We start from the raw sequence: 19931 nt of genomic DNA on the forward strand, positions 1-19931 counted from the left end.
TGGGTTATTGAGCTCACCTCCCCTTCTAGTGCCGATGTGTGGACTCGGAGCCCTGGGCATCCCAACTCTCCCCGCTGTTGTCTGTGTGACATGCACTCCCCTTCCTGCACTGGCGCGCAGACCCTGCGGCTTCCGGGGCACCTGCGGCTCCCGCGGCTCGACTTCCGCGCAGTGGGAGACCTTGTTCTCCCAGTAGGTCCTCCGCTTCACAGCCACTCGATCCAGAAGAGTTTCCTCTGCAATATTTTCCTGGTTCTTTTTTTCTGAGGCTACCATAAGTCCCCTTTTATTAAACTAAATTTTCCCGGACTATCGGTGCGCGCCCTCACTATTCCGCCATCTTGGCTCCCCTAATTTGCCAATTTTGGCTTTGATTCACTGGGCCTCTGGGGTCTTTTGCAAAAACTGTCTATGCCAGTGTCTTGTAGGTTTTCCCCAAAGTATTATTTAATAATTTGATGATATTGAGTCATATATTTAGGTCTTTAATCCATTTTGAGTTGATTTTTATAGGGAGTACAATAGTTGTCTTGCTTCATAATTCTCCATGTGGAGACCCAGATTTTCCAGTACCATTTGTTGAAGAGAATATCTTTGCCCCAGGGATTGATTTTAGCTCCTTTGTCAAAATAAGTTGGTTGTAGATGCATGGATTGATTCCTGGAGTTTCTTTTCTGTTTCATTGGCCTGTCCACCTGTTTTACTGCAAGTACCTGGATGTTTTGATTATAAATGTCCTGCATTATATCTTTTTTAAAAAGATTTATATTTATTTGAAACTCAAGTTACACAGAGAGAGAGAAAGAGAGAGAGGTCTTCAATTTGCTAGTTCACCCCCCAGTTGATTGCGATGGTTGGAGCTGAGCTGATCCAAAGCTAGGAACCAGGAGATTCTTCTGGGTTTCCCACATGGATGCAGGAGCCCAAAGACTTGGGCCATCTCCTACTTCCTTCCTAGGCCATAGCAGAGAGCTAGATTGAAATAGGAGCAGCCAGGTCTTCAACTGACATCCATATGGGTAAATGGCACTCAGGCTAGGGCATTAATCTACATTATATCTTGAATTGTGATGCCTCCAGGTTTGTTTACATTGTATAAGATCACTTGAGCTATTCAGGATCTCTCATGTTTCCATGTGGATTTCAGCATCATTTTCTCTATGTCTGAGAAACTTGTCTTTGGTATTTTGATTGGTATCACATTAAATCTGTAGATTTCTTTTGGCAGTATGGACATTTTGATGATACTGATTCTTCCAATCCCTGACCAGGGACAATTTGTGCATTTTTATGTCTTCTTCTATTCTTTAATGATTTGTGAATCTCATCAAAAAGAGCTTTCAAATCTCTCTTTGAAATCTATTGTGATAATCATATTTTTTTGCTTGCTTTCTCCAAATTAAGAAAGTTTTCTGTAATTATTTCACTAAATAAGCCTTTTTATCCATTCTCTCTTTTCACACCTTCAGAAATTTGTAAAAACTGTATGTTGGGTCATTTCATAGTATCACATAAATCTCTGGTACTGTTTTAACTTTTAAATTTCTTCTTGTTGTTCTTTTTTATCTGACTGTATAATTTTCAGAGATTTGTATTCTAACTCATATATTCTTTGTTCTGCCTCATTGAGTCTATTATTGAGGCTTTCTACTATATTTTTTGTTCATTGAATTCTCATATCTAATGTTTCACTTGATTTCACTTTAAAATCTAAATTTCATGGGGAAACTTTTTTTTTTGTCATGTTCGGATTTTAGTTCATGAATTTTTTTTTGATTACTTACAATTCTATGATTAATTTTTTTTAATTCCATTCCTGGAATTTCTTCAATCTCTTCTTCACATTCTATTATTTACGAGTTTTGTTCCTTTTAGATCATCATGTTTTCTTCCATATTCTTGTTTCTTGAATTATTTCATTTATTATTAGGCATTTGTGGTGATACTTGTTATTTTTTTCCTCTGTAATGCCTTTTATCTTTGGACTGTGGTTCTTTGGCTTAGAAGAGTGTTCTTTCAATGAATTCCCAAAGGTATTCGGGGTGTGGTCATGGAGTTCTGCACAGTGCTTCAAGATGAGGGAGTGTCCAAGGTGACATCCAAGTTGAGTGTGGTAAATCTTTTTTTTTTATATAAGGAAAGATTTGTTCTGCTCTGTTGGCATATTCTCATGCTCACTTCCTCTCCTCAAAGGAGACCAATGCCTGTGCATGTGTCCCAGTGGTATAGTTTTCATCCTTGCTGCCACAAGAACAACACAAATAATCTATACAGTCCTCCCTGTGAACATGGATTCTGCAGCAATGACCCTCACCAGAAAATCAGGTAGCCCTGAGCATGTACAGCCACCCGCACTGATGTCTAAAGTCCCAGCCACAGCCTGCAGCCTCCCACATAGCCAGTGTTTTCACAGTCCTGTCACCTTAGGATCCCACAGTAATGTTCATCCAGCCCCCTGTCTGACTTGAAATTGGAATAATTGTTACTAGAGACTCTTAATTATGGGTTAGATAAGGAATATCAAAATATAAAATAAATAAATTTTAATGTTCCACAGCACAGTGGGTCACTAGAGGTCATAATAAGTTATTTTTTGTTTAGTTTTATGAAAACAGATATACTAAAATGACAAAATGGATTCATGGCAATGATCAAAGCATAGGGGAAATTGGTATATTATAATGTGCATAATAAAAATCATAAAATAGTTTTTGTAGCTATACACAAATAATGTGTCCATGCTATTTTTATTCTTTTTCTATATTAATTACTATTGTCAGGGACATCAAAGACCACTGTGATCAATGAAATCAAACGGAGGAGTTTTAAAAAAAAAATTAAAAAAATTCAAAAAGGCTGGCGCTGTGGCTCAATAGGCTAATCCTCTGCCTGTGGCGCCAGCACACTGGGTTCTAGTCCTGGTTGGGGTGCCGGATTCCGTCCCGGTTGCTCTTCTTCCAGGCAAGCTCTCTGCTGTGGCCCAGGAGTGCAGTGGAGGATGGCCCAAGTACTTGGGCCCTGCACCCACATGGGAAACCAGGAGAAGCAGCTGGCTCCTGGCTTCAGATCAGTGTGGTGTGCCAGCCTCAGAGCGCTGGCTGCAGCGTCCATTGGAGTGTGAACCAATGGAAAAGACAGACCTTTCTCTCTGTCTCTTTCTCACTGTCCACTCTGCCTGTCAAAAAAATTTTAAAAATTAAAAAAAGGAGGAGTCTTTACTAGCCAGCTGGTGGCTGTCCTGCTCATAGAGCAAGTCCAGAGAAGACAGCCCTGAACTGCATTTTTTTGGGAATTTTTAAAGGCAAAAACTACTGTCTAACAAGCAAGCAAGCAGCTGTACAGAAGCCTAAAATGTGATGGTTACAGGTGAATAAACAAACCACAATCAGGTATTATATCTATCCTGTGGAAAAATTTTCTTAAGTGAGTCTGTGACAAATTTCCTAAGTTTCCAATTTTTTAAGTCTCCCTGTCACATTCCGCATTGGTTTTATTTGGTAGTCAAGCCATTGATTCTTCCTGGTTTAGGTACTATATTGTATTCTAACTATCATCAACTTAATCACTTTTAGGCAGCTAGTCACATAATGGGTTCAGCATTTAATAACATAAGGGTCCATTACTAGCCTGTGTATTATTAGAATCAGTGGACCTGCAATGCCAATAGGAGAGATGTTTACCAGGGTGTCCAAGAGAGTAAACTTTCATAAACAGTTTTGGCTTGCCAAATTAAGTTCATTTTTGACATCTTTTTTACAGATTTATTTATCTGAAAGTCAGTGTTACATAGAGGAAGAAGGAGAGGCAGAGAGTCTTCCATCTGCTGGTTCACTTCCCAGGTGGCCACAACAGCCAGAGCTGCACCAATCTGAAGCCGGGGGAGCCAGGAAATTCTTCTAGCTCTCTCAAATGGGTGCAGGAACCCAAGAACTTGGGCCATCTTCTACTGCTTTCCTAGGCCATTGTATAGAGCTGGATTGGAAGTGGAGCAATCAGGCCTCGAACTGGTGCTTCTATGAGATGGTGGCACTTCAGGTGGTGGCTTTACTTGCTATACCACAGTGCTGGCCTCCATTTTTGGCTTTTTTAAAGAAAAAAAGTAAGATACTTGTTTTACTGCATTGCTAGAAGTAGGCCTAGACAAAAAGATTCCGTCCCAGTGAGGTCTGTTTGTTGAGCGCATGTGAGATGGGATTTCTATAAAGCTAGTTGCAAGCTAGTTCTGAGAAAGCATCAGCACCAAGAAAATCTGCAAATCCTGCTGTCCTTTAGAGTTACTAGTCCAGAACGAACAAAAAGTGAGCAGGAGATGGATGTGGTCCAATCAAGTCAAGTCAAACTCTGTAGTCCAGGAAACAAGGGACTCCTACTTCAAGTTGAGGGGACCCAAGCAATATGTGCCAAGCCCAGGTGCCAGAGAGTTCTGTTGTTGTAGATTTTTTAGCAGTGTTCACTGCTGTCATGAACATGTGCTCACTATTCTGATCATGCATGCTTGATTGATATTTCTTTTTTGTTAGCCAAAACATAACTATGCATCCAAAAATATACACTACTGAAAAAGCTGCATATCCTATAGGTACCCAGAACTTCAGTTGGCAAAAGAGCTGTGATTCCTAAGTATGCAAATATTCTCTGAGAATCTCTACTTGAAAAGGAGGAGGGTCAAAAGTTGATAGTTTGCAGAAGTAAACTGGCATGAGAACTTTCCAAATTATATAGGAAAAAAGAGACACTGTTGTTGAATATTGACAGAATTTTGGAGCATTAATGGACACCATGTTTCCACTTTCCTTTGTCTGCCTAAGGTCACAGAGGACTCATCTCTCTGTCAGCATCTGCATTTTGAATTGCAGGACAATCTTGGGGTATTTGCATGAAATTTGAACACCTCCATTGTGAAATGTAAACATCTCATACTAGGCAGAGTAATTGATTTCTCCTTAAAGCCATTCCAATACAGCCAAGTAAAGGTTCAGGTGTCTGGAATTCTCCACTGAAGACCTCACTGTAAAGCCCCATCTTTGCATTTTAAAGGCTGTGGCAGGGCAGTCACTGTGGCATAGTGGGTAAAGACACCACCTGCAGTGCCAGCATCCCAAATGGCTACAGGGTTGAGTCCAACTGCTCCTCATCTGATTCAGCTCTCTGCTATGGCCTGGGAAAGCAGAAAATGGCCTGAGTTCATGGGCCCCTGCACCCATGTGGGAGACCTAGAGGAATTTCCTGGATCCTGGCTTCAGATTGGCATAGCTCCAACCATTGTGGCCAAATGGGGAGTTAACCATGAAAGACCCTTCTCTCTCTTTCTCAGACTCTCCTTTCTCAGGGTAACTCTTTCAAATAAATAAATTTTTAAAAAAGCTGTGGAAGACTAGTTACAAATACTGATAAATTTTGAGGTTCCCTTAAGTGATATCATCTTTAATTTACATTTAAAGAAAAGTTTGTTTTTATATGTAATTATAATGAGCTACTTCTCAGCAATTTCCCTTTTATCTCTGTTATTTTATTATTGTTCTGACCAAATTACTGATTTTTATGCAGTAATGATAATATATTTTACCTCACAAAGTGTGTATCACTTTGAAACTATCTTTTCTTTGAATTTAGACGTATCACTCATGAGCATCTTTAGTATCTTTGTTAAAGGAAGTACTTACACTGTGAAGGTGAGTCATCAGATTCCTCAAAGTTCTATAAGTTGTCCTGATGATGTTCATATACACAATTTCTCAGGGCTATCTTTTTCCAATGTAATCATTCACAAGTATAAGGTAATATACTTAGTACATTTTTTATTGTTAAGGGACTTAAAATTCCATTGGCTTTAAAAGCTAACATATTTTGAGATAATTCTAATCAACAGCACATCTTTGATGTATAATTTTAATATTTTTACAAATATTTCCATTGTAATGTATTATAATAGTCTATTTTTACCAGCTTTCCTAATATCTCATTGCTGATTATTGCTCCTACTGAATTGCTCATTTTTACTCACAGTAATCATATTTTATTTCATAAAAATCAAACATGTTTTTATTATTGTCTTTAAGATTACCACCACCTATGTTTTTATTTAATATGCCAGTGTAATACAATCCTGCCTCTGTGAATTCATGGCCATCTTGATTGAGTGTTCCTTATGAGGTCATCAACTCCATCAAACATTTCTAAGTTGTGCTAGCAACCATCATTCACACATGTTTTTAGAGACATCTTAGACCTACGTGGTATTCTTTTCAGGTAACATTTTTCTTTTTTATATTTTCATGGAGTTCTAAACTTCCCATTAATATATGAGAGTTTCAATAGAATGTATTAAAAATCCATCTTTTGAGGTGGGCACTTAGGCACAGTGGGTTAACACCCTGGCCTGAAGATTCAGCATCCCACATGGGTGCAGGTTTGAGTCTCAGCTGCTCCACTTCCTATATAGCTCTCTGGTATGGCCTGGGAAATCAGTAGAAGATGGCCCAAGTCCTTGGGACCCTGCACTCAAGTGGGAGACCCAGAAGAAGTACCTGGCTCCTGGCTTTGGATCAGCGTAGCTCTAACTATTGAGGCCAATTGCGAGTGAATAATCAGATGGAAGACCTCTCTCTCTGTCTCTCTCTCTTTCTTCCGCTCTCCCTCTCTCCCTCTCTGTGTAACTCTTACTTTTAAATATAAATAATCTTTAAGAAATAAAAATAAAAAAAACTAAAAAATAAATTATAAAACCTTTATAAGATATACCAATAGCCACTTTTATACTGAAAAGTATAAAGTAGAAATCACTTCCCTTCAGCTATGGAACAAGAAAAGAATGTCCATTTTTCACCAATCTTATTCAATTTATTGTTGGAAGTACTAGCAATAACATTTTGAGAGGGAAAAGAAATAAGGTAATCAAAATTGGAAAGTAGGAAGTCAAAATAGCCATATTTGGAGCCAGCTTGGTGGCTTAGTGGATAAAGCCACTGCCTGCAGTACCCATCCCATATGAAATCAAACTTATGTATGATCAATAATGTAGCTTTGGATTTGGTTTGCTAATGTTTTGTTGAAAACTTCTGCATTTATGTTCATTAGCATATTGGTCTGCAGTTTTATTCTTTATGCGTGTCTTTGGTTTTGGTATCTGTAATGCCAGCTTTATGGAAAGTATTTTATAATTTATTTTTCTTTTTTTAAAATAGTTATTTACTTGAAAAGTAGTTATGGAGAGCTACAGGAGAGAGCAAGAGCAAGAGCAAGAGCAGGAGCGAGAGCGAGAACGAGAGTGAGAGCGAGAGTGAGAGTGAGAAAGAAACTCTTCCAACCAGTGGCTCACTTCCCTAATGGTTGAAATGGCCAAAGCTGAGCCAATCTAAAGCCAGGAGCCAGGAGCTTCTTTTGGGTCTCCCACATGGTTGCAGGGGCCCAAGGACTTGGGCCATCTTCTGCTTTCCCAGACCATTAACAAAGAGCTGGATCCAAAGTAGAGCAGCCAGGCTTCAAAACTGTACCCATATGGGATGCTGGCACCCAGGCCACAGCTTTACCCACTCCTGCCACAGTGCTGGCCCCTTACAGTTTTGTATACTTTAAAATATTTTGCAATAATTTGAAAATTATTAGTTATTCACTTTTTAAATGTTATGTAGAATTCAGGGCTTTCTTTGATGGGAAACTTTTAGTTACCACTTCAGTAGCATTTCTTCCTATGGGCTGTTTATATTTTCTATATCTTCCTTGTTTAATCTTGATATGCTATACATATTCAGGAATTTATCCATTTCTTTGTGGATATTCAATTTGTTAACACATGTTGCTAATAGCAGCTTTTTTTCTTCTTTTTTTATTGAGTAGCTTTTAATGACCCGGATATTCTGTGGTATCAATTGTAATGTCTACTTCTCTAATTTTATTTATTGATGTTTTTTCTCCTTTTTTATTTTTTATTTAGCAAATATAAATTTTCAAAGTACAGTTAATGGATTACAATGGCTTCCCCTCCATAATTTCCCTCCCACTCACATCCCTCCCTTCTCCTGTTCCCTCTCCCATTCCATTCACATCAAGATTCATTTTCAATTATCTTTATATACAGAAGATCAATTCAGTATATATTAAGTAAAGATTTCATCAGTTTGTACCCACACAGAAACACAAAGTGAAAAATACTGTTTCAGTATTAGTTATAGCATTACTTCACATTGGAAAATACACTAAGGACAGATCCTACATGAGAAGTAAGTACACAGTGACTCCTGCTGTTGACTTAACAATTTGACACTCTTGTTTATGGTGTCAGTAATCTCCCTAGGCTCTAGTCATGAGTTGCCAGGGCTATGGAAGCCCTTTGAGTTCGCTGACTTTTATCTTATTCCAACAGGGTCATAGTCAAAGTGGAAGTTCTCTCCTCCCTTCAGAGAAAGGTACCTCCTTCTTTGATGGCCCCGTTCGTTCCACTGGGATCTCACAGAGATCTTCCATTTAGGTCTTCTTTTTTTCTTTTTCCCTGGGTGTCTTGGCTTTCCATGCCTAAAATACTCTCATGGGCTCTTCAGCCATATCCAAATGCCTTAAGGGCTGATTCTGAGGCCAGAGTGCTATTTAGGACATCTGCCATTCTATGAGTCTACTGTGTACCCCGCTTACCATGATGGATCGTTCTCTCCCTTTTTGATACTATCAGCTAGTATTAGCAGGCACGTCTTGTTTATGTGATCCCTTAGACTCTTAGACCTATCAGTGTGATCAATTGTGAACTGAAATTGATCACTTGGATTAATGAGATGGCATGGGTACATGCCACCTTGATGGGAATGTATTGGGATCCCCTGGCATGATTCTAACTCTACCATTTGGGGCAAGTCAGCTTGAGCATGTCCCAAATTGTACATCTCCTCCCTCTCTTATTCCCACTCTTATACTTAACAGGGATCAATTTTTAGTTAAAATTTAAATACCTAAGAATAATTGTGTGTTAATCACAGAGTTCAACCAATAGTACTAGAACAAAACAAAGAGAAAATACCAAAATGGATAAAGTATTACATTGTACATGAACAGTCAGGACAAGAGCTGATCAAGTCACTGATTCTCATAGTGTCCATTTCACTTCAAAAAGTTTCCCCTTTGGTGCAAAGTTAGTTGTCACCGATCAGGGAGAACATACATTTGTCCATTTGGGACTGGCTTAATTCACTCAGCATAATGTTTTCCAGATTCCTCCATCTTGTTGCAAATGACCGGATTTCGTTGTTTTTGACTGCTGTATAGTATTCTATAGAGTACATGTCCCATAATTTCTTTATCCAGTCTACTGTTGATGGACATTTGGGTTGGTTCCAGGTCTTAGCTATTGTGAATTGAGCTGCCATAAACATTAATGTGCAGACGGCTTTTTTTTTTTTTTTGCCAATTTAATTTCCTTTGGGTAAAATCCAAGGAGTGGTATGGCTGGGTCGAACGGTAGGGTTATATTCAGGTTTCTGAGGAATCTCCAGACTGACTTCCATAGCGGCTGTCCCAGTTTCCATTCCCACCAACAGTGGGTTAGTGTCCCTTTTTCCCCACATCCTCGCCAGCATCTGTTGTTGGTAGATTTCTGTATGTGAGCCATTCTAACTGGGGTGAGGTGAAACCTCATTGTGGTTTTGCTTTGCATTTCCCTGATTGCTAGTGACCTTGAACATTTTTTCATGTGCCTGTTGGCCATTTGGATTTCCTCTTTTGAAAAATGTCTATTGAGGTCCTTGCCCCATCTCTTAAGTGGGTTGTTTGTTTTGATGTTGTGGAGTTTCTTGATCTCTTTGTAGATTCTGGTTATCAACCCTTTATCTTTTGCATAGTTTGTGAATATTTTTTACCATTCTGTTGGTTGCCTCTTCAGTTTCCTGTTTCTTTTATTACTCTAGGTGAAGGTTTTTCTATTTTGTTTGTCTTCTGAAAGAACTGGTTATTTGTTTTGTATCTCTAATATTCTTTTATATTCAACTTCATTTATGACTGTTTTTTATGTGTTATTTATTGTGCCCTGTGTATTTTGCCTGTGGTTTGGTTTTCTTTTTCTGGGTTTTGAGATGCATCATTTGACCATTTATTTAAGATCTTTCAAATTTCAATGTAAGCACTTGTCACTATAAAATTCCCTTTTAATACTTGTTTCCCTGCAGTCTATGCTTTCATATGTTGTGTTTTCATATGCATTTGTTTTAACAAATTTTCCACCCTCCTTTCAAATTTTTCAAATTATACATTTGTCATTCAGTCTCATGTTATTTAATTTTCATGTACCTGTGAACTTTCCATTGCCCTTTCTATTTTTATTATTGATGTCTAGCTTGATTGATTTCATTCTGAGAAGGTACATGATATGATTTCAGTCTTTTGAAATTTTTTGAGACTTGATTTCTTCAGCAGTAATCAGTGTCAGCATTTTCTACATGTGCCACAGTTTCTGTTCTTCAGCCTTTTGTGAATGTTATAGTATGACTTTTAAGTGGCATGAGCTTCCATAAGTCTTTAGTCCCTAGGGAGTTATCAGTCATACTGGGGTTTGTGATGTCTGTATCCACATTTCTGGTTATGCTACCTTTTTCTAACAGGAAAATAAGAGTATTTAGTGGCAATAAAATTATGCTGTGTGAATAAGGAATTCATCAGGTCCTGATATGTTAGCCTAGTACCCAGAAATTTAGCATCATGAGTTCATGTCCCAAGTCTGAGAAATATTAAGGAGATATTCCCCCAGTCCTACAAGGTGAATACAATATATGCTGATGGTTGTGCACTGGCAGGGCTGGATCTGGAGTACTGGAATGCGGCCTGAGGATTGTACATCAGGACTCATGGTAGAGCAAGCAATGGATAACAACAAATTGCAAAATCTGGAATAATTTAAGTAATAACATACATGAATTAGTATATGAACTTGAAAATTTTGTGGAAAATTGAACTAAGATATGTATATTTCAGTTCAAAATTTTGAAAACCATGTATATGATTCTTTTTTCATAATGTGTATTTTCTGTGAACTCTTTAAAGGCCCTATTATTGGATAATACTCAAAGTATAAAGTAAATATTCCTGAATCAACAGTGACATGAATGAATGATTTAATACATAAATAATGAGGGGAAAGTTCCTCAAGCCAAAGAATCCCAAATAAATTCCACCCTCAAAAATATGTGTCAGCTCTCTACTCCTTAAGCATGAGCTATATGTAGTGACCTCGTTCCAAAGAGTAGAGTGTGGAAAAGGGTTTGAGGAAGACACAGAGTAGCTTCACATTAGAGAAACCTGAGTAATACTACTGCCATCAGGTGTTCAAGTCAACATCAACAGTGATGTCATGTTGCCAGTGACTTATTCTTGTTGTAATGCAATAAAAATTTTGGCCTTATGCACAAAAACCCATAAACCCAGTATAATCATGAGGGGAAAAAATCACATGAATCCCCAATGAAGAACAGTCTGTAAAAATCCAAGGAAACCAAGGAAAAGTCACACAAATCTAAATTTTGGGTTCAGACTTAAGGAATATTTCAGACTTTTCAGGAAGAAAAGACAAATTGTGTTTCCCAGACCTACCCAAAGTGAAACTAACTAGAGAATATTTAAATTTCTTTTGGAAAATCAGTATTACATTGATAATGATGCAGGTTTACAAGGGCTTGAAATAAAAAATGAGTTCCTTAATAGTATCCCTTTCATAAACAGAGCTAGAAGTATCCTAAACAAAATATTAGTATAACAAATTAAATTGCATATAAAAACATAAAAGATCAATAGCAAGCAATATATAATAAAAAATGCAATTGTGGTTAAGATTCTCAGACAAGTCACCCCGGCAGGTAAAAAACTAAAATAAGAAAACCACATGATCATTTTGGTTACATGCTTAAAAGCATTTAGTAAATTTCAGCACCTGATTAAAAAAACTGTGAGAACAAAATAATAAATAAAACACAACAACAACAAAACTCCAGTGAGTTTCTTAATCAAAGCAATAGAGAAAGGAACCTACAACAAACACAACTAATACAGAGTCATTGAAATTGTTTTCCTCTGGGAGTACACCTAGACCCCGATGCCTGCACTCTTTCTTCAACTTTTTTTTTAAACTTTTATTTAATGAATATAAATTTCCAAAGTACGGCTTATGGATTACAATGGCTTCCCCCACATAATGTCCCTCCCACCCGCATCCCTCCCCTTTCCCACTCCCTCTCCCCTTCCATTCACATCAAGATTCATTTTCGATTCTCTTTATATACAGAAGATCAGTTTAGCATACATCAAGTAAAGATTTCAACAGTTTGCTCCCACACAAACATAAAGTGAAAAATAATAGATGATTTTTTAAATGATGATGAAATCAGATCAGGTCTATTGTCATGTTTAATCCCAGTGAGAGTCAAGTTGGGATTTGATAATTTCTTTTTTTTTACATAAGATCAGTTTAGTATACATTAAGTAAAGATTTCAACAGTTTGCACCCCCATAGAAACGCAAAGTGAAATATACTGCTTGAGTACTCATTATAGCATTAAGTCTCAATGTACAGCACATTAAGGACAGAGATCCTACATGAGGAGTAAGTGCACAGTGACTCCTGTTGTTGACTTTACAAATTGACACTCCTGTTTATGGCATCAGTGATCTCCCTATGCACCAGTCATGAGTTTCCAAGGCTATGGAATCCCCTTGAGTTCTCCGACTCTTGTCTTGTTTAGACAAGGTCATAGTCAAAGTAGAGGTTCTCTCCTCCCTTCAGAGAAAGGTACCTCCTTCTTTGAAGACCTGTTCTTTCCACTGGGATCTCACTCACAGAGATCTTTCATTTAGGGTTTTTTTTTTTTTTTTTTTTTTTTTTTTTTTTTTTTTTTTGCCAGAGTGTCTTGGCTTTCCATGCCTGAAATACTCTCATGGGCTTTTCAGCCAGATCGGAATGCCTTTAGGGCTGATTCTGAGGCCAGAGTGCTGTTTAGGACATCCACCATTCTATGCATTGCAGGAATAGTGAAATACAACAGCAAAAGAGAAATAAGATGTAAATTTCAACTCCTGAGCAGTAAAATAAGAATATATTGGATGATGTTCATAAACAGAGCTAACCCATGAAATGTAAAAACAAATACTGATAAATGAGATGATTGGAAACATAACACCCTGGGCCGGGGGTGAAAAGCCTTCCCATTGCAGGCAGGGCAGAGACCTGGAGAATGAAGTTTTGGTACTGAACCCAGAACTCCTCTCTTATTTTTTCCCATCTGGCATGTCAGCACTGTGAGGATGTTGACTGGTTACAATTGTGACATTGTGTGTGCTCATGGCTTTCTAAATTATCCAATTAGGAGCAGTGGCATAAACACCACATAATCATGTGGGATCATGACATATTAATTGTTGTCCAGTTCTATGGCAGAGAGATCCTTGCAGGGGGTTGTGCTGCTGGGAGATTCATCCACTGTACTCAAACGGTCTTTCCCCACAGGATTCTGCACACCTCAGTAGCCATGAGATGGTGAGTGTAGGGCAGGCATGTGAAGCTGGGAAAGGTGGTGAGGGCTCTGGAGCCTTTGGCCCTGTCTCACTGCTGGCACAGCACAGTGCTCAGCCCCTCTGTCCACAGTGTAGGGGCTGGGCTGGCACCCCGTCTCCAGGAGTCCTGTCCCTTCCTGGCAGGGACTTGTTGGCCCAGGAGCCTGGGAGTCATCTCTGGGCAGCTGTGTGGTGGTAGCATTGCATTTTCCCTGATAGTGTGGTGGGGACCAGGTGGTCACTAGGGAGAATCCAGGCTGTGTGATGGGGTTCATGCAGGTGAGGGGCTGCCATTTATGGGGTCCTTGGTTCCTCTTTTCTTCCCAGGGTGACCTGATTCCCCAAGTTTTCTGAGTATATCAGAGTGGGGTCTCAGTCCCACAACTTGACCTCTCAGCATAGCTTTTTCTGGGGTCTGACTCATTTTATGTTGCTGACATAAGTGTCCTAGACTAGGTAGATTAAAAACAAAGCAAGATCATTTGGCACAGGGCTTTTGCCGAAGTGTTACAGGGGCAGAAGGCCACTGTAATGTGGTAGTTGGATGTCATCTTCACCCTTACACATTACCATGACAATTGGTCATCTGTCTTTGAACTTTCAAAATAGAAATTTTAGCTAGTCACATTTAAGAGTGCTTTAAAAATTATTTCTGTTCCATGATAACCTTCCCAATCCCAAAGATGCAAATCTAGATTCTTAAATTATTTTTAAATTGTAATTCAACATAGGGTAATTTTTCAAGAATATGTGAGTATAATTGACAAAATTTGTATGTACTCAAGTTCTGTGACCTGATGTTTTGATATATTAGGGGATTTTAAGGCTTATGGAAAATTCATATTATCTTGTAATACCAATCTTCACAAACCTCTCTATGAAGGACTTCAAGTTTATGGAAAATTCTCCTTTTTATCCTTTTTAAATGAACCTTTTGTATCCTCTTGTACTTATACATTATGTAATGATAGGGCAATCAAACTAAAAAATCCATCCCCTTATATAGTTAGTATAAGAATAATTAAGATCTAATACTGTATTTATATTTAATATACTATGCTGTGTATTAGGTCTCAAGGAGTTAATTTACATCCTAACTGCAAATATGTGTCATTAAACTACTCTCTTATTTCTTTCATTCTCAGCCCCCGGCAACCACTATTCTGTTCTGTGCTTAAGTTTGATGTCCTAAGATTCCTCATTTAAGTGAGCTTGTGTGGTATTTATCTTACTGTGTCTTATTTCAAGCATTCTGATATTCACATTCATTCTTCTGAACATTACTGAGTTTTACTTTGTGATTTTAGTGAATATCTTAAAATGCCTTTTGCTTGTAAGATATGTCTTAGGTGTTACAAGTCTCATTTGCTCTTTCATATGCAATCTGGAATTTGTTCTGTTGTGTGTGTGTGATTTATTCAGCAAAATTTTCCTCTACACTGTTGAATAGAAGATTTAAAATATCTATGCCTTGTTCACATTATGTGGGAATTTACTATAGATTTTCCATAGGTGCCCTTCCAGTGGTGAGATTCTCTTCAATTCATAGTTTGTTTAGGGTTTAAATCGTAAGCTGAATTTACTCAGTTTTATCTCTATCAATGAATGTACAAAATCTAGATTTTCTTTTATTAGCATAGCTTATTATATTAAATGCTTGCCCTTAATATTAATATATTTTTAATATGAGAGGCAAAAGGAGAGAGAAAATGAGGGAGAATGATGAAATGAATGCTACTATCATCTGCAATGACCAGGTCTGGTTTGGAACTAGAACCAGAGCCAGAAGCCAGAAGACACAGACACAATCCTGGCCTCCTTTGTAGTGGCAGAGACCCAAATTACTTGTCCCATCACCACTTCCTCCCATACTCTGCATTGACAGGAAGCTGGAGTCCCATAAGTTTTGATATGTTGTTATCATCTTGATTCATTTTGAAGATTTTTTATTTCTCTTTTGAATTTTTCTATGTCCCACTGTGTATTACAAGTGTGTTGTTCAGTCCCCATATGTTTGCATATTTTCTACAGTGTTGATTTCCATCTTCAATACGTTGTGTTCAGAAAAGATAAATGATATGATATACATTATTTTGAGTTTGCTGTGACTTGCTTTATGGGCTAGAATATGTTCTATTCTAGAGAAATTCCCATGCAATTAAAAAAAGAATGCATATTCTTCAATTGTGGAATGAAATGTTCTGTACATATTATTAGGTCCATTTAGTCCATAGTGTAGATAAATTCTGTCATTTATTTGTTGATTTTCAGTCTAATAGATCTGCACATTGATGAAAGTAGGGTGTTGAAATCCTTCATTATTATTGTGTTGGAGTCTATATGGCACTTCAGACCTATTTACATTTGTTTTAAATAGGAATGCACACTGGAATTGTGTGCATGGACATTTGCCATAGTCACATCTTCCCCATTAATTGATCATTTAATCATTACTTAATGTTCTTTTTGTCTTTTAATAATTTTTAGTTAAATTCTCTTTTTTGTGATATTAAGGTGGTTATTCTATTTTTTATTTCCTTTAGCATCAAATAGCTTTATTGATTCTTTCATTTTGATTCTGTGGATATCTATGTTTTTGAAGTTTGTGTCTTGCAACCAGTAAATAGATGCATCTTATTTTTATCCTACTATCAATTTATCTCATTATTTATTTCAGGGAGCCTATTCTATTTTTAGAGGAAATGCCCTTTCCTCCACACATGCGGTTGAGTATGAAAGACATAGATGTGAAGCAAATGTGTAAACAGATTGCTCATCACCCAACATTTTCCAAGCTGTGTAAAAGGGAAGTGGCAAATTATGATTAGATTCAGGTAATGAAAGACACCTCAAAGACCTTTGTAAGATTCCAGACTCACTAAGGTTCCTAGAATGCCAAACACAGTTATCGACTTTGTTCTTTCAAGTGAAGACCAAGAGTCAAATATAATCCTTCAGACTAGTTTAAAATTTTTATCCATTGGCCTCATTTTTCCTTTCCCCAATCCTGTCCCAGACCCTAAGCCTCTGGTAGCCACTTTTCTACTCTTTGTTTCTAAGATATTATTTATTGAAGCCCACATATAACATGAAATATTACAATATCTATCTCTTTACCTGGTTAATTTTGCAATATAATGTACTGTAGTTTCACTCATGATTTGCAAATGACAGGATTATCTTCTCTACTAAAGCTGAATAGTATTTCATTGTATATGTACACAGATACCATTTTATTTATTCATCTTTTGGTGGACAATTAGATAACATCTCTATGATGATTGTGAGGAATGCTGAGGGCCAGCACTGTGGCAGAGTAGGTTAAACCACTGTCTTTTTTTTGTCAATTCAGAATAAATGCATAAATATGTAATTGGCTGTCAAAACCATGAATCTAATATGGGCACTGATTTGGGTCCCAGCTTACCCACTTCATGTCCTGCTCCCTGTTAATGTGTCTGAGATTGGGAGACCTTTTTGAAATTTCTGGCTCCTGGCTTCAGCCTGGCCCCTGGCTGTTGCAGCCATTTAGGGATTGAACCAGCAGATGCAAATACACACTCTGTGGGTTTGTGTGTTTGTGTGTGTCTGTGTGTCTCCTTCTCTCTGTAACTCTGCCTTTCAGTAAAGAAAATAAATCTTAAAATGATACTGATATGAACAAGGGACTGAAGATCTCATTTCAATACAGTGATTTTAATTCCTTTGGTTATATACCCAGGAAGAGGATTGGTTGGTTATGATAGGATTGGTTAGTTATGATAATTTTTATTGTTATTGCTTTGTTTTCCAAACTGCTTGTGCTGGTTTACATTCCTATCAACTGTGTAGTCTCTTTTGTCTATCTTTGCTTTTGGTGTCTGTGCTTTTAGATTCTTATCCAAGAAATTACTGCACAGAGCAATAAAGTTTCCCTCTGAGTTTTCTTAAATAGCTTTATAATTTTTGGCATTACATTTAACTACTTTGTCCATTTTCAGTTGATTTTTGTAGATGACCTGCAAAATAGATCTAATATCATTCTACATCATTTGCATTGTGTGGAGATTATCTTATTTGCATTGTGTGTTCTCAGCATTTTTGATAAAAAATCAATTGACTCCATTCTTGAGTTTATTTTTGGGCTTCTATCCTTTTCCACTTATCTGTGTATCTGAATCATGCTGGTGTTATGCTATTTTAACTACAACAGCTCACCCTGCCCACTCTGGCATGCAGGCCAGAACTTGTGCACCTCGCCCCGGTCGCCAGCCCCCCAGCTTCCCCAATAGGAAAGGTGTGTGCACTGAGCAGAGTTCTGGCCCTGTCTGCTGTAGGGCCCACAGCCCGCCGCCCCTTACACGGCAGCCGCAGTCTGGAGCTTGATGGGGAACAGGCTCCTGCTGAGGGCGCCCCTGGTCACGTTAGGCCTCGAGGATTCCAGCCTGGAGGAACACAGATCCCCGACTCCCTGGGCCCCGGCATCTGTGGAGGCGATGCAGGGCGAGGCTCAGTGGGTGGCAGGGTGGCCTCCTGAGGAGCGGGTGCGGCCCAGCTTTCCCGTGGTTCCAGAAATGGCCAAGCTGGAGCTGGAGGAGAAAGAAGTGGGGGAATAAGCGGAGCTGGACGGAGAGCTTCTAGAGGAGGAGCTGGACAAGGCCTAGAAAGAGGACTCAACCTTCTCTGCTGCTGCTGTCGCCACTTGCAGCCGCGGCCTCCCAGAGCCAGCCAATCCCATTGGGCCCCTGGGCTTGGTGCTGCTGCCAGCTGCAGGCTTTGATGCGCGATAGGCGGCTGTGGTGGCTGGGGTGCTGTACCGAGGGGAGGATGTCCAGGGCATGTAGGTGGTGATGCTGTTCCATGCCGGCTCAGGGGCGGCGGCCAGGCTGACAGGGGAGCAGGTGGTCCTGCTGTAGAGGAACAGCATCAGCATCAGCTCTAGGGAGTGTGTGCCAGTGCATAGCTCTGACACACCGCCAGGATCATAGATCACCAGGGTTGTAAAATTAGAGCAGTGAGAGCCAAGACAAACACATATATCAAGACTTTGTTCCTGGTGAAGAGCCAATGACTTGTTTGTGGTGTTGTGCTGGACAGAATGAAGATGTTGCCATGGCCAAAAGAGAAATCCTCTCAGCTGCAGAGCACTTCTCCATGATTCATGCATCTCAAAACAAAAATGACCCTGCCCTAAGAGGCCTGTAATGTAGTGCTTATCTGCTCTGTCACACCACCGTCCAAGTCAGGGTCCCCTATCATATGGTGTGATTAGTTGTTGGACCCAAAGGGGCAACTATTAAAAGAGTTTAGCAACAAACCCATACCTACATCGTAACTCTGAGCAGAGATAAGGAGCTTGTGACAGGGGTGCCAGAAAATGTGGCCTGGGCACAAGAAATATAGATGTGCCATGCATACAGGAAACTTTATAGAGCTCAATGAAGATGAATTATATTACAATTGCACCGACCTAAACTTTAAAGGTGGCACTCTTGGCTCTGCATGACTGCCTTCCAATCCAGTTCTTCCTAGCTACGCAAGGATGGTATCCATCTATTGAAATAGTTCCACAGATTCCTACTTTGGAAGCAATAGGCTGTCTGACTTCAGTCCAACAAGCCCATTTGGGACAGGGCAATTTTTATTTGTAGACACACTACCATCTGTGGGCTCAGATCTTGCAGTTCACTCTCCTGCCTTTGATTCTTTACCAACATCTGTTCAAACTATCTGGACTCCGTTTGAGCTGGTTAACCTACTCTCTGGCTTTGAGAGTGAATATTCTGGTAACATGAAGTTTCATCATAGAGGAAGACAACCATCTACTCCTTGTCTATCTACTTCATTTCCTGAGGGCGTAGAACACCCATTTGCTTGGTGGATTAGGAGCGACTCACATAGTACATGCAACTATGCTGGCCTTCAAGTATACATCCCTGCTTTTTCTAATGGTGTCAATAGTTACTATTCTTCCAATGGTGGTTCAACTTCAGGCTTACCTCCAGAATCAAGAAGAAAGCACAGTTGTGTGATTTGCTTTGAGAATGAATTATTGTTGCACTAGTTCCATATGGCCAAAACCTCTTCTGCATTGAACATGTCAACAAGATCTGTGCAAAGAAGAACACAAACATGTCCATTTTACCAGCCAGCTGTTACACTGGCAATCCAAATTCATTCTTCACTATATATATTTATATATATACACATATATTTATATATACATATATACACATAAATATTATATCTCTATATGAACTCATAAAGGCATGGGCATAATGGTACCCCCCCAACCTCCTAATGAATATCTATGACTGTTATCAGACTTTATTGGGATTAGGCTGCTATGGTACCACTAAACCTTAATGGTCTCTTGCCTATTAGTTTGGTTTATATTATTAATACTGTCCTTTAGACCCAGAGATATAGCTTGT

General features: G+C 38.8%; 2 pseudogenes; one reads left to right on the forward strand and one right to left on the reverse strand.

Annotated features, from left to right (window-relative positions):
• Window positions 1-4334: 4334 nt before the first annotated feature.
• LOC138848728 (inducible T-cell costimulator pseudogene) lies at window positions 4335-14787 on the reverse strand (annotated as a pseudogene).
• Window positions 14788-17882: 3095 nt separating this feature from the next.
• Window positions 17883-19735, forward strand: LOC149119208 (RNA-binding E3 ubiquitin-protein ligase MEX3C pseudogene; annotated as a pseudogene).
• Window positions 19736-19931: the final 196 nt, after the last annotated feature.

This window comes from Oryctolagus cuniculus, chromosome Y (assembly GCF_051225735.1).
Source record: "Oryctolagus cuniculus isolate XC-2025 breed Fujian yellow rabbit chromosome Y, ASM5122573v1, whole genome shotgun sequence".
Lineage (NCBI taxonomy): Eukaryota > Metazoa > Chordata > Mammalia > Lagomorpha > Leporidae > Oryctolagus > Oryctolagus cuniculus.